This window comes from Delphinapterus leucas, chromosome 1 (assembly GCF_059928025.1).
Source record: "Delphinapterus leucas isolate spDelLeu-1000000601 "Yukka" chromosome 1, BTC_Dleu_Yukka2, whole genome shotgun sequence".
Lineage (NCBI taxonomy): Eukaryota > Metazoa > Chordata > Mammalia > Artiodactyla > Monodontidae > Delphinapterus > Delphinapterus leucas.
The window spans coordinates 16,481,112-16,491,962 of NC_143129.1; the positions used below are offsets into that span (position 1 = coordinate 16,481,112).

Sequence of the window (10,851 nt, forward strand, 5' to 3'; positions counted from 1 at the left end):
CCATATCTCCTCGTTTCTGCATATTCAGAAACCTATCCAACCTATGTATGAATATATATTGGACATCCGTTTTTATAAGTGGTTACGATTTCTACATTTCCATATGTAAGGGTGATATCTAGTAACAGCAAGAAACAGTTACATGACTGTTGTAAGGGCACATTTTTTTCCCTCTAGCAGTCATTTTAATAAATACATCCACTAAATAATATTGGCATTATCCAACTTATTTGTGATATCCTTGTTACCTAAATTGCATAATATAAAGACAAAAGTGTGACTACACACACACACAAAAGGAAACATGCGCATTATTTTGAATGTATGTCTGTATCCATTACCATGATTTGTTAAGCCAAATGTAAAATGATATCATCAGTAACTGAAGTCATGTCTTTATGACAGTAGACAAGCAATTAGATGAATTCTGGGTTTGTGTCTATCTAATCTATAAGTCATAGCATATACTACTTAACTTTTAAATATAAATGTGGAATTATTCAATCTAAAATCTACATTTTCTTTTTTCAAGTGTTATGTTTATAACATAAAGTGTTGAAAAGGGCATGGTATGGTCCTAAAAATGGAAATGTATTGAAAATTGTGTAGATAAAAATGAATAAGCTTATAATTTTAGTTGTTTATTGTTCAGCTAAAGGATATTCTTCCTCTTGGCAGAATCAGGAAAATACACAGCAGCTCAGAATCCACTAAATAAAATTTCTTTGATTTTATACGTTCATATATAATTTTCTATTTATGCATAGTCAATATTTTGAAAAAGAAAGGTTAAAGGAAAAATAGTGATGATGCCTTGTTATATTTTAGGAAATATTTAAATGAAGATGCTATATTTTCATAATTTAGTATTTTGCCCCAAATTGCTTATGATCGTATGCTTTTATCAATATTACATCTTAAAGTTTCATCTTGATTGCTAACCTATAGCATTTGATTTTTCATATTTTATAAATGTATATATATATATATATATTACCCTCTGAGGATATGTCTTAATTATGTAGATGATATATAGAAAGGCCGTTTGTCATCAAGACTAGCTACTTCCAGTTAACACTGATATCAATTTTTGTTTGCCATTCTCTGTTCCCTTATATCATTCCACTACATACATGACTGAACCTAGCACTTTATAAAATGTCAGAATCTCTTGGGGTAGAGCATGTATTTATTATAAGTTAAGCAAGTATATATCAATTTGTCTCCTATCTCCATTATACCACAGAAGTTACTGTACTTTGGTCAAGGTCACCTGTGATGTCCACTTTTCACATTAAATGGACATATCAGGTCATCTCACTAAACTATCAGCACTTTTAGCAACAGTTCACATCTTCCTGCTTATTGAAACACTCTCTGTACTCAGCACCTAAGCTTTCATTTCACCCGTATCCAAGGATTTTTCTTTCTTCTGGACTTTGGATTCCCTGTATACTCTTCCTCAGATAGGAAGACACTTTTTCAGCTGTAATCCATGGTTATTACCTTGGAGCCCTGTTGATATGGTGGTTAAGGTATGAGGCAAGAGAAGCATTCTATAGTCTGCTGATTAAATCTAAGCCTTTTAGTGAGCTTGTGTCTCGGGATTACGACCATTGTAAGTGCTTCTCTAATGGTAGTATAGTTTTTCTTCACTCTGCTCCCTATTCAATTTCCTGGCTACATCATTTCCAATCTACTTTCTTGAATTGCTAAGCCCTGTAAAGCGTTGCCTTCCTCCCTCCCCTGCTGTCTCACCTAAGGTGAGACAGGAAGTAGGAGGTAGCTGGAGTGGAGAGGAATTCCCTTTCCTCTGGTGGAATTAGGTTCCAGAATTGTGCTCTAGTGAAATATTTATCCCTCGAATAATGAAGTGGACTCTGGGTGTATTTCACAAGGATCTCTTCCATTCCCTCTGCCATAGCCACAAAGTGATCTTAGGAATCCTCACCCAAAACATTGGTGTAAAAGTATGAAGGGATTTGAGATGGGGCTCAGCAGTTTCTCAGTCTTACATTAGTGGACACTCAGCCTGCAGCAATTCATCAAAATTATCGTTCAAGTGTTCTATCATTTTATGGCTCCAGTGCCTACTGCTCCATGCTAGTACATTTTGGTTGCTGTATCTCTCCTGGTGTGCCTTTCTCTGTAGATGTTAGAGTGGTCACTTACATTACAACCTGCATTCTCAAATGAGAACAATAAGTCATTAATTTTCAATTTGTCCCGCTTCCTCTTGTTGTAAGGATGGAAGTGAAAACTTCTAAGGTCTTCAGCTATTAGATCTAAAATCAGTAGTGTGGCTTTAAGATAGTTTGTGGAACACGTCAATCCTTCTAACTTAGATTTTCCTCAATACACTTTCCCCTTGTGTCTTGAAATGAATGAATTCTTTTCATCTTTCAGGTATCAACTTTAAATCTCACTACAGTATGCAGGTCTCCTTGTTATTCTATCTAAAACAACTCCTTCACTCTCATCTTTATCTGTTACAACATTCTTTCAGCACTTGTGGAAAGCTTGAATGCTTTTTTAAAAATTCTGTATTCTCTTGTAGAATAAAAATTGTTGAGGGGAAGAACTATGCCTAGGTCTTTTCACCCTTCTATTTTCAATATTTAGTATAATTTGTTACTTAATATTTTATGAGTAAATAAATGTCTTATTTACACAAATGTATTTTTTCATAGAATAAATAATTCACATTATTTATTAAAATATATAAGACCAGTCTATGTGTTCAGATATCTTTTAGATGGTTTTTAATGAAGTCGTGACTATTTTCATGAAAATATTCAGGAAACATTGATGAAATACTTGAAATTATTTATAATCAACTTTATTTTTGTCTGAAAACCAAAGGTTTTCAAATATTTTTTGGAAGCCTCTTGTATGTACTATGATGCCTCAGCACCTAGCACTTATTTAAAAAATGGCCTTCCCTCATCAAAGATAATATAATTATCTCATTATTTCTCTCTTCTTAAATTCTTAATCTTAATATTTACGACATGTAGTATAAGTATCTACTATAAGTAATTTTTTTAGAATACATTTATTTCCTGGCTCTCACTTTGATTTTACCCAGATTAGAGAAATAGGTTATTACTATTTTTTGCCATGAATCCTTTATTTTTTTTGAAATATAGTTGATGTACAGAATTATATAAGTTACAGGTGTATAACAGAGTGATGTCACAATTTTTAAGTTTATACTTTATTTATAGTTATTATAAATATGGGCTATATTCCCTGTGTTGTACAATATATCCTTGTAGCTTATTTTATACATAATAGTTTGTACCTCTTAATCCATTACCCCTATCTAGCCCCTCCTCCCACTAGTTTGTTCTCTATATCTGTGAGTCTGCTTCTTTTTGGTTATATTTTTTGTATTTTGTAGATTCCGCATATAAGTAGCGGCATACAGCATTTGTCTTTCTCTGTCTGACTTATTTTATTGATACTTAGCATAATGCCCTCCAAGTCCATCCAGTTGTTGCAAATGGCAAAATTTCGTTGTTTTTTATAGCTGAATAGTAGTCCATTGTATGGAATATATCTTTATCCATTCATCTGTTGATGGACGCTTAGGTTGATTCCGAATCTTGGCAGTTGTAAATAATGCTGCTTTGAACACTGAGGTACATGTATCTTTCCAAATTTGTGTTTTTGTTTTTTTCAGATATATACTCGAGTGGAATTGCTGGGTCATATGGTAGTTCTATCATTAGGTTATTATTATTTTTAATTTTATACAATATAACTTGAGCAAGCATCTGTCTAAGATTTTGGATTTGCCATAAATAGGCTCAAAGTGCCATTAAATAACTTTATATAATAACAAAAAAAAGAAATACTTTCATATAGTTATTCATCTCTGATGAATTACCAGACAACAGTATGGAGTGGAGCCCCCAGCCAACTCATAATGTCATGTCAACTGAGCAATAAATAAATTTAAATTGTTTTAAGCTTGTGAGCATTTAGGGTTACTTGGTTTGGTTTTGTTTGTTTTTCTGGGGGAGGCAGGAGTTGCTTTTTATTGACCTGGTCGTGGGTTCTGCAGTAGGGCGCCTTTGGGTTTAAGAGCATTCTGCTGCTTCCTTTCTTCTTCCTGCAACTTCTGCTGCCTGAGCTGCCATGCTTGTAATCCAGCATCCATTTCCTGTGACAGCAGTACAACTCGTCTTGCAACTTTTTACCTTTGGCCTTTTCTTCGAAGCTGGCCTTTCATTGGAGGAGGCCATCCCCGTAAGACCAGTCTGGGAGCTCCGCAAGGAGCCTGTAGCCAGAGGGGTTAGCAGCAAGGCCCTGCTGGACTCACCATAGACTGCTCACTAGGCCTGTGACGCCACAGTGCAGCCTCCAGCCACTAGAGAGCAGTAAACGCAAAGCAGCCATGCTGAGGCACAGGAAGGGTTGCTTGGTTTTACAGCAAAATCAATCTTTACTAGACTGATACAACAGGATTCCAAAGGAAAAATAGCACTTAACCTTACATTTAACATTTGTGATATACCAGTAAACAATTTTTTTTTCATTTTTATAATTGTTGCTTCCTTGGCTGTTTTATTGGAACCCACTTAACGATTGTCAATTTATTTATACAGTTGAATAACCCTGCCATAAACAATACATAATTTTAAACATGAGAACATGTCATGATTAAGGATTGGGATTAAAACATATTCAGGAATTTACAGCAATTCACACAGGACTAATGGAATATCGAGGACATGGCCACCTGAATGATATAAACTATACTTCTTTTTATACATTATTCTTTTTCTTTTTCAAATATTTTTTTTTTGGCCACGTGGCTTGTGGGATGTTAGTTCCCTGACCAGGGATGGAACCCAGGTCCCCTGCAGTGGAAGTGCAGAGTCCTAACCACTGGACCACCAGGGAGGTCCCTTTACTGTTTACATTATTCTTTTACACACTTTAAAATTTTAAGTTCCATGAGACCTATATCCCCTTTTTAAAGGAATTGACTAGGTAATATTAACTGTATTGTAATTTCAGGGACAACAATTATTAGAATTTTTTAGTGAAATTATGATAAGAACTGTAATTTCCAATAAATACATAGTAATTGTCTTTTTTCTTAACAAAAACCATGTAAAAAAACATTCACTAAATTTATACAGACTTTTATACAGTCACACACATTTGCCAAGGGGAATAAAAAACAGTTTAAAATTATTTGATTTAAAAGCTTCTTTGAGTTATTTCCATTGTGCCTAAATTTTCAGATGGAAATGCACAAATTAAATGACAGGATGTTTGGTTTGCTTAATATTAACTCTGAATGAATGTTTCCGAATGCTTCTGAGTAAATTATATTTTCCACGTAATGGCCTGATAATAAGTGAAGTGCTTTTTACCCCAGTCTTGCTAAATATATATGCTATTTTCCTTGTCTTAACACTATCACTGAATTACTGTTGTTCTTTTCTCTTTCTTCCTCTTTTTCTTTTTTCTCCTTTGTTTCCTTCTTTCTTTTCTTTTTCATTCTTATTTTTTGTTGTCATTTCACTTGGCATATCTTCTTGCATAGCCTGTGGAATTAAAATTATCTCAGTGAACACAATGTGCTGACTTAGATATAGACCATGCCTTTAAAAATGTTCTATTTGCAATAGGCTAGAAATAGAATAGAGGTTTCATGCAGATCAGAAACTGTGGTGAAAATCAATAGCTATCTGACTTTAGCAGGTGACTTCCTCTTTTAAAGAACTAATGAATGTTATCTGATGTACTGGAGCAGTCTGCTGTTCAATGAGGCTGAAGAACAGATGTGCAATATGTGTGTCTAGGGTAAAATTCAATGATGCAGCTGTGTATTTGGCTAAGGTTCATCTGAACACTCTTAGTCACTTTTGAATAGTCTTGAGTAGGATCCCTAACTGCTTTGGGGCAGTAGTAAAGGAACTTAAAAAAAAAAAAAGATTTATGACACTGCTTACTTGGCTGTATCTTTAATTTTATAAATTTTATACCATCAAATTCTTAGTGTTTTCCTGAAATTACCTTATGTCTACAATATACATCTATAAATCTATATCTATCTATATGTATCCAAGTATGTATGTATCTACCTAGCTCTGCAGTTGTAGTCTACGTTATGATGAAAGTTTGATTCAAATAATACAGCAATGGAATGTGGGTTCTATAGTACTTAGAAACAGTCTCTTGGTAATGGCCTGTAGGTGTTAGGCAATCAAACACTATAATCATGATTAGTTGCTAACCAACTAGCAAAGGGAGCCCCAGATGCATTTAAATACAAATTTCAGCTCAGCACGATACGCAAATTGAAAGCTCTCTTCTTTTTTATTAGTATTTCTATTAAAATAACTTACTGTGCCTGTCTAAACGCATTAAGAACCTTCAAGGGTACAAAAACAAGTTATAGTCCCATTAAATAGAACATTTGTGTATTTTAAGATCTTTATCTTGCTAAATGAACTCTGCTATTTGCCTGCCCTGATAAGGAAAGAAGGGTTATATGGAGAAGTAGATTGAAAAAATGAGGGAAAAAAATCTTAATTATTTACTTCTCCAGGCTCTGAAAGCAAACAGAAGCATTTCCCTTCTCAAAGGAAGGATCATAGAATGGACCCATTTCAGACATAAAAATAACAGAATTTCTCTTCAGTCATCATCCAGCACCATATTGGACCCTTTAGGAATGTGAATATAGAGCTCTATATTATTATGGAAATCTCAAATTCTTGGTTTAGACAGGGGGAAAGAAAGAGACTTTCTCTCACATCACCAGAGTGATTATCCACGTAAAGAGGATAAAAACTTTAAAACAGAGTCTTCTACAAAGATGGTGGAAACAAACTAAAATCCTGGGAGTTCTCATTCATTGTGGACTGGATGTGGTCAAGTTAATATTCCTGCCAGATTGCTCTTTAGATTATGGACTCTCTGACTAGCGCTGTTTGTTACCTCATGTACATGGTCTTCTGTTTCTCTGCCTGATATACTAAAATTTTACACAGGGCTTATCCCCTCCAGAATTCCTGTAACTCTGATACTAATTATTTGATTATAAGCCTTGACTAAACGTTCATCCTGATATTTGTTTTTTGTATCCTACCTTGAATTTAAAACTGCCTTGAGCTTTCAATTTTGAGACTTTAAACATATTATAAAGTTCAAATGGAAGAGTTAAGAGAAAAGAATGATTACATTTTAGGAATATCCCCTTAGTAAATAATGAGAAGTGTGCAAAAATTATTGATTTAAGAATTTTTAAAGGGTAAAATGGAAACAACCTATTTTTCATAATTAAATCCTTTCTGTAGGAAATTGGTTAAAAATGTTTTTATATATTCTGGGTATTGTATCCACAAATAATGTTTTAATAAAATATACATATAGGCATGAATGTACCAAAGGGCCTTTGAAACACTGAAAAACCTTGCAGGACTAAGTGCTTCTTAGCCATTTGTCATGTGATAATCCAAATTTTATCTAAAAAAATGTAAGTCTTATAATTTAATACTAATGCTTATATAACATAGTACTGCAAGGCCAGACCTTTGCCCTCCTATAATACAATTTTACAAGTTACAAGAAGGGGATAAAACAAACATGAAATTTCTGTAAAATTTTTATTGGCAACCAGGTGAACACATGAGAATCAAATGAAAAAGAATTTTAGCTAAGAATTCATTATTTTTTGTTAGCTTAGTTATAAGATGAGGGTTCATGTTGCCTTTCCCTGGAGAAACAGAGCATGGGTAGCAAGTATGTGGGAAAGGAAAGAGTAAGAAGAGGGGTGAAACTTATTTCTCCCTTAATGAGGTGGTGTTCTACAGAAAGAGTGCCTCCTACTTGTAAACAGGCTAATGATACTTATCAGTAGACTTCCTATCCAAGAAATGTCTGTCAGAGTCATGAAAGGCAAGGGAACACTGATGACTGATTTAGACTGAAAGAAATTGAAGATAAAAGTGAAACATAAATATGAAATGGATCTTTTTGCTATTACAGACATTATTGGGACAGCTGTCAACATTTGAACAGAGTCTGAGGATTTGATTAATAATAAGTATTGTCTTATTTCAAAATTTTTAAAAAATTGTATTTTCAGCAATGCAAAACTAGTATTTCTCAATGGCTTTTTATAAATAAAATTGGAATTGCTGGTTTATGGAGACTAGAATAGTTGGTATGAAAATGGGAATGAGTCATATATGCATTTTTGCTGTCTACCCAAAGAATATAAAACTGCAGGGCACCCAACCTGAAACATATTCCCCAAAGAATAATGATTCTGCACATATTATTTAGAATTCCTCTATTAATCTAAAATGTGATTAGTGCTGGAGAAAAGGGGACATTTACAAGCTATACTGTAGCTACAATTTCCTTCAGAAAGCAATGCTCTGCCTAGCTTTTGCTTACATGCTTTTAATCATTAGTAAAATCGTATTGTGTAAGATTTATAATTCACATGAGCTTACTTTGATTATTTAGCCATTTGTTTTTAATTTGTTAATACAGAGTTTGGTTTTCTTGTTCTGCCCCTGCTACAAGAAAATTAGAGTATTTTAAACAAAAAGAAACAAATCTGTGAGGTTCTAGAAAGCAGAAACTTGATCTGGGACCTAGGAGGAAAACCAGGAAGCTCTGTATGTCTACAGTTACTCTTTATTTGTGGTCTCAATTGTTTTTGTAAATAAATTTATATGGAATATCAATGTAAGCCAGGAGCATGCAAGGACCTTACACAGGAAGAAATGAGCTTCTCAGATTCAGTAAGACCTTATTTGTGCTGACATGTCATTTGTTGCTGTGTACTCCTTTTAGGAAATTTACACACCAAGGGAAACTATTTGGGGATATATATGCTGCAACTAAGACCACCTTTTGGCCACCACATTTCCCTTAAAATTTGTATCCCTTCAGAGAAATGGAGAATATTATCTAAGTTACATTTGTGTGTGTTGTCTTTCCACCAGTATATGACTCATCAAAATAAGGAATATGTTCTCCAACAGAAGGCTTAATAATTAGCATTGGCAGTACCTGAACACTGCTTTATCTCAACTTGAGCATAAGCTAAAGGATTTGTTGAAAAACTCTTTTAACTAGTGTCTGTCTCTCGGAATTCAAATCCTTCATTCACAATCTTATCAAAGAAAGCAAGTAATTGATCTATAGCTTAGGAAGTAGCAAGGAGTCTATAATCTATTCATAATTCTCAGATACAATATTATGTGAAAACAGCACACACAGAGACATAAAAACAAACAGTATAAAATTGTTCATGGATTCCTCCTAATAGATTTGGTCCAAACTTAAGGGATTAAACATTTAAAAAAAATAAATTTAGTAACACTGTATAATAACGATTCTACCTGAAAGAGTATATATAATATAACTTGGGAAATTATGATATTCCATTTGTACCCAAGATCTTTATAAGATTCCTTTGTATGTGCATATATTTATTATTTAAATATACGATATATTGTTATAATATTTAATATTGTACAACACATTTGGTTGAAAGAGAAGCACAAATACAAATACCTTATTTGTGATTACTTCTTATACTCCTTTCGTCTACGTATATTACTGTTCTTGAATCATTTAAAGTGATTAGTATTATGTTCTTAATAGTTAAAAATAAAGATCAAAGGTGATATACCCTGAAAAATCATATGTATATGATTAGAAAGATAGATAAATGGATGGACGGATGGATGGATAGACAGATGGACAGACAATGTGGTCTCTGACATTTAGGAGTTAATTGTTCTATCTTGTTCTGTATAGAAATGTGTGTGTTTTTATTAAATGGTGATGAAAAGAGGAATTTACAAGAAAGAAAATTAATAATAGTTAAGATATACTGTAAGGCTTTTCATATTATTTAACTCATTTAATCATGTTACTACTTGTGTAGATATATTTTAGTAGCTGGAGAATGAAATTCAGAGATATTAGCTAATTTTACCAAGACATCCTTAATGTCATAGCTCTATGAGTTAAATATTTGCATCTGCTTTGGTTTCCAAACTATATTATCACCACTTAACCATACATCCTAGTAGAGTAATCTCCTAGGTGAGTCTTGGAAGATGCTTTTTCACTCTTGCATTTACATAAGCTCTTACCCTTTTCTTGGTCTTGCAAATGCTCTTTTACTCTTCCTTTATTATCATATTGGTTGTTTAATGTTGACTTTAATAAAGAAATCTTTGAATAAGGGTGAATAAATGAAAAGAACTTTTCCATTAGTATATGAGCTCATGTCCAGATTTTAACCAGGTGATCCTATAAAACTTTTCAATTAACCAAGCAATATCTTTATTTATTTAAAACAGGGAAATGCATTGTAACAGTTTTTTTAAAATTGAGTATATTAGACAAAATAAAGGTACTATCAATCATCATACTTTCATATTATAATATGAAAGCTATACTGCCAGAATAAAGGAAATTTTAAATTTAATACATTAAACTTCATGAAAATCTCACTATAGCTTTTTAACTTCTATAATTACACTAGTGAGAATTTCTCAAGTACCTCACTTTATAAACCCACATTTGAGAACTTACCTAGTGGACTGAAAAATCTAAGTTCCTTTAAGACACAGGATCCCAGAAAATGATCAAGTGATAAGATTGTTTTCATCGGAGCTGACAACATACAGAGAGTAAAGCCTTCCAGCAAAGTTGGTAATAATTCAATATTTTTTATTAATCTCAGACAGAGGCCACGTGGCCAATCAGCTGTCCAGTATAAAAGAATTTTATTATTTTTTTTGAGTCACATTTTTTATAATACATTCTAGAAAATGTTTGTGACCCCTGAAAAAA

At 33.1% G+C, this 10,851-nt stretch overlaps 1 pseudogene; it reads right to left on the reverse strand.

Moving 5' to 3' along the window:
* Window positions 1-3,662: 3,662 nt before the first annotated feature.
* Window positions 3,663-5,054, reverse strand: LOC149750416 (large ribosomal subunit protein mL52 pseudogene; annotated as a pseudogene).
* Window positions 5,055-10,851: the final 5,797 nt, after the last annotated feature.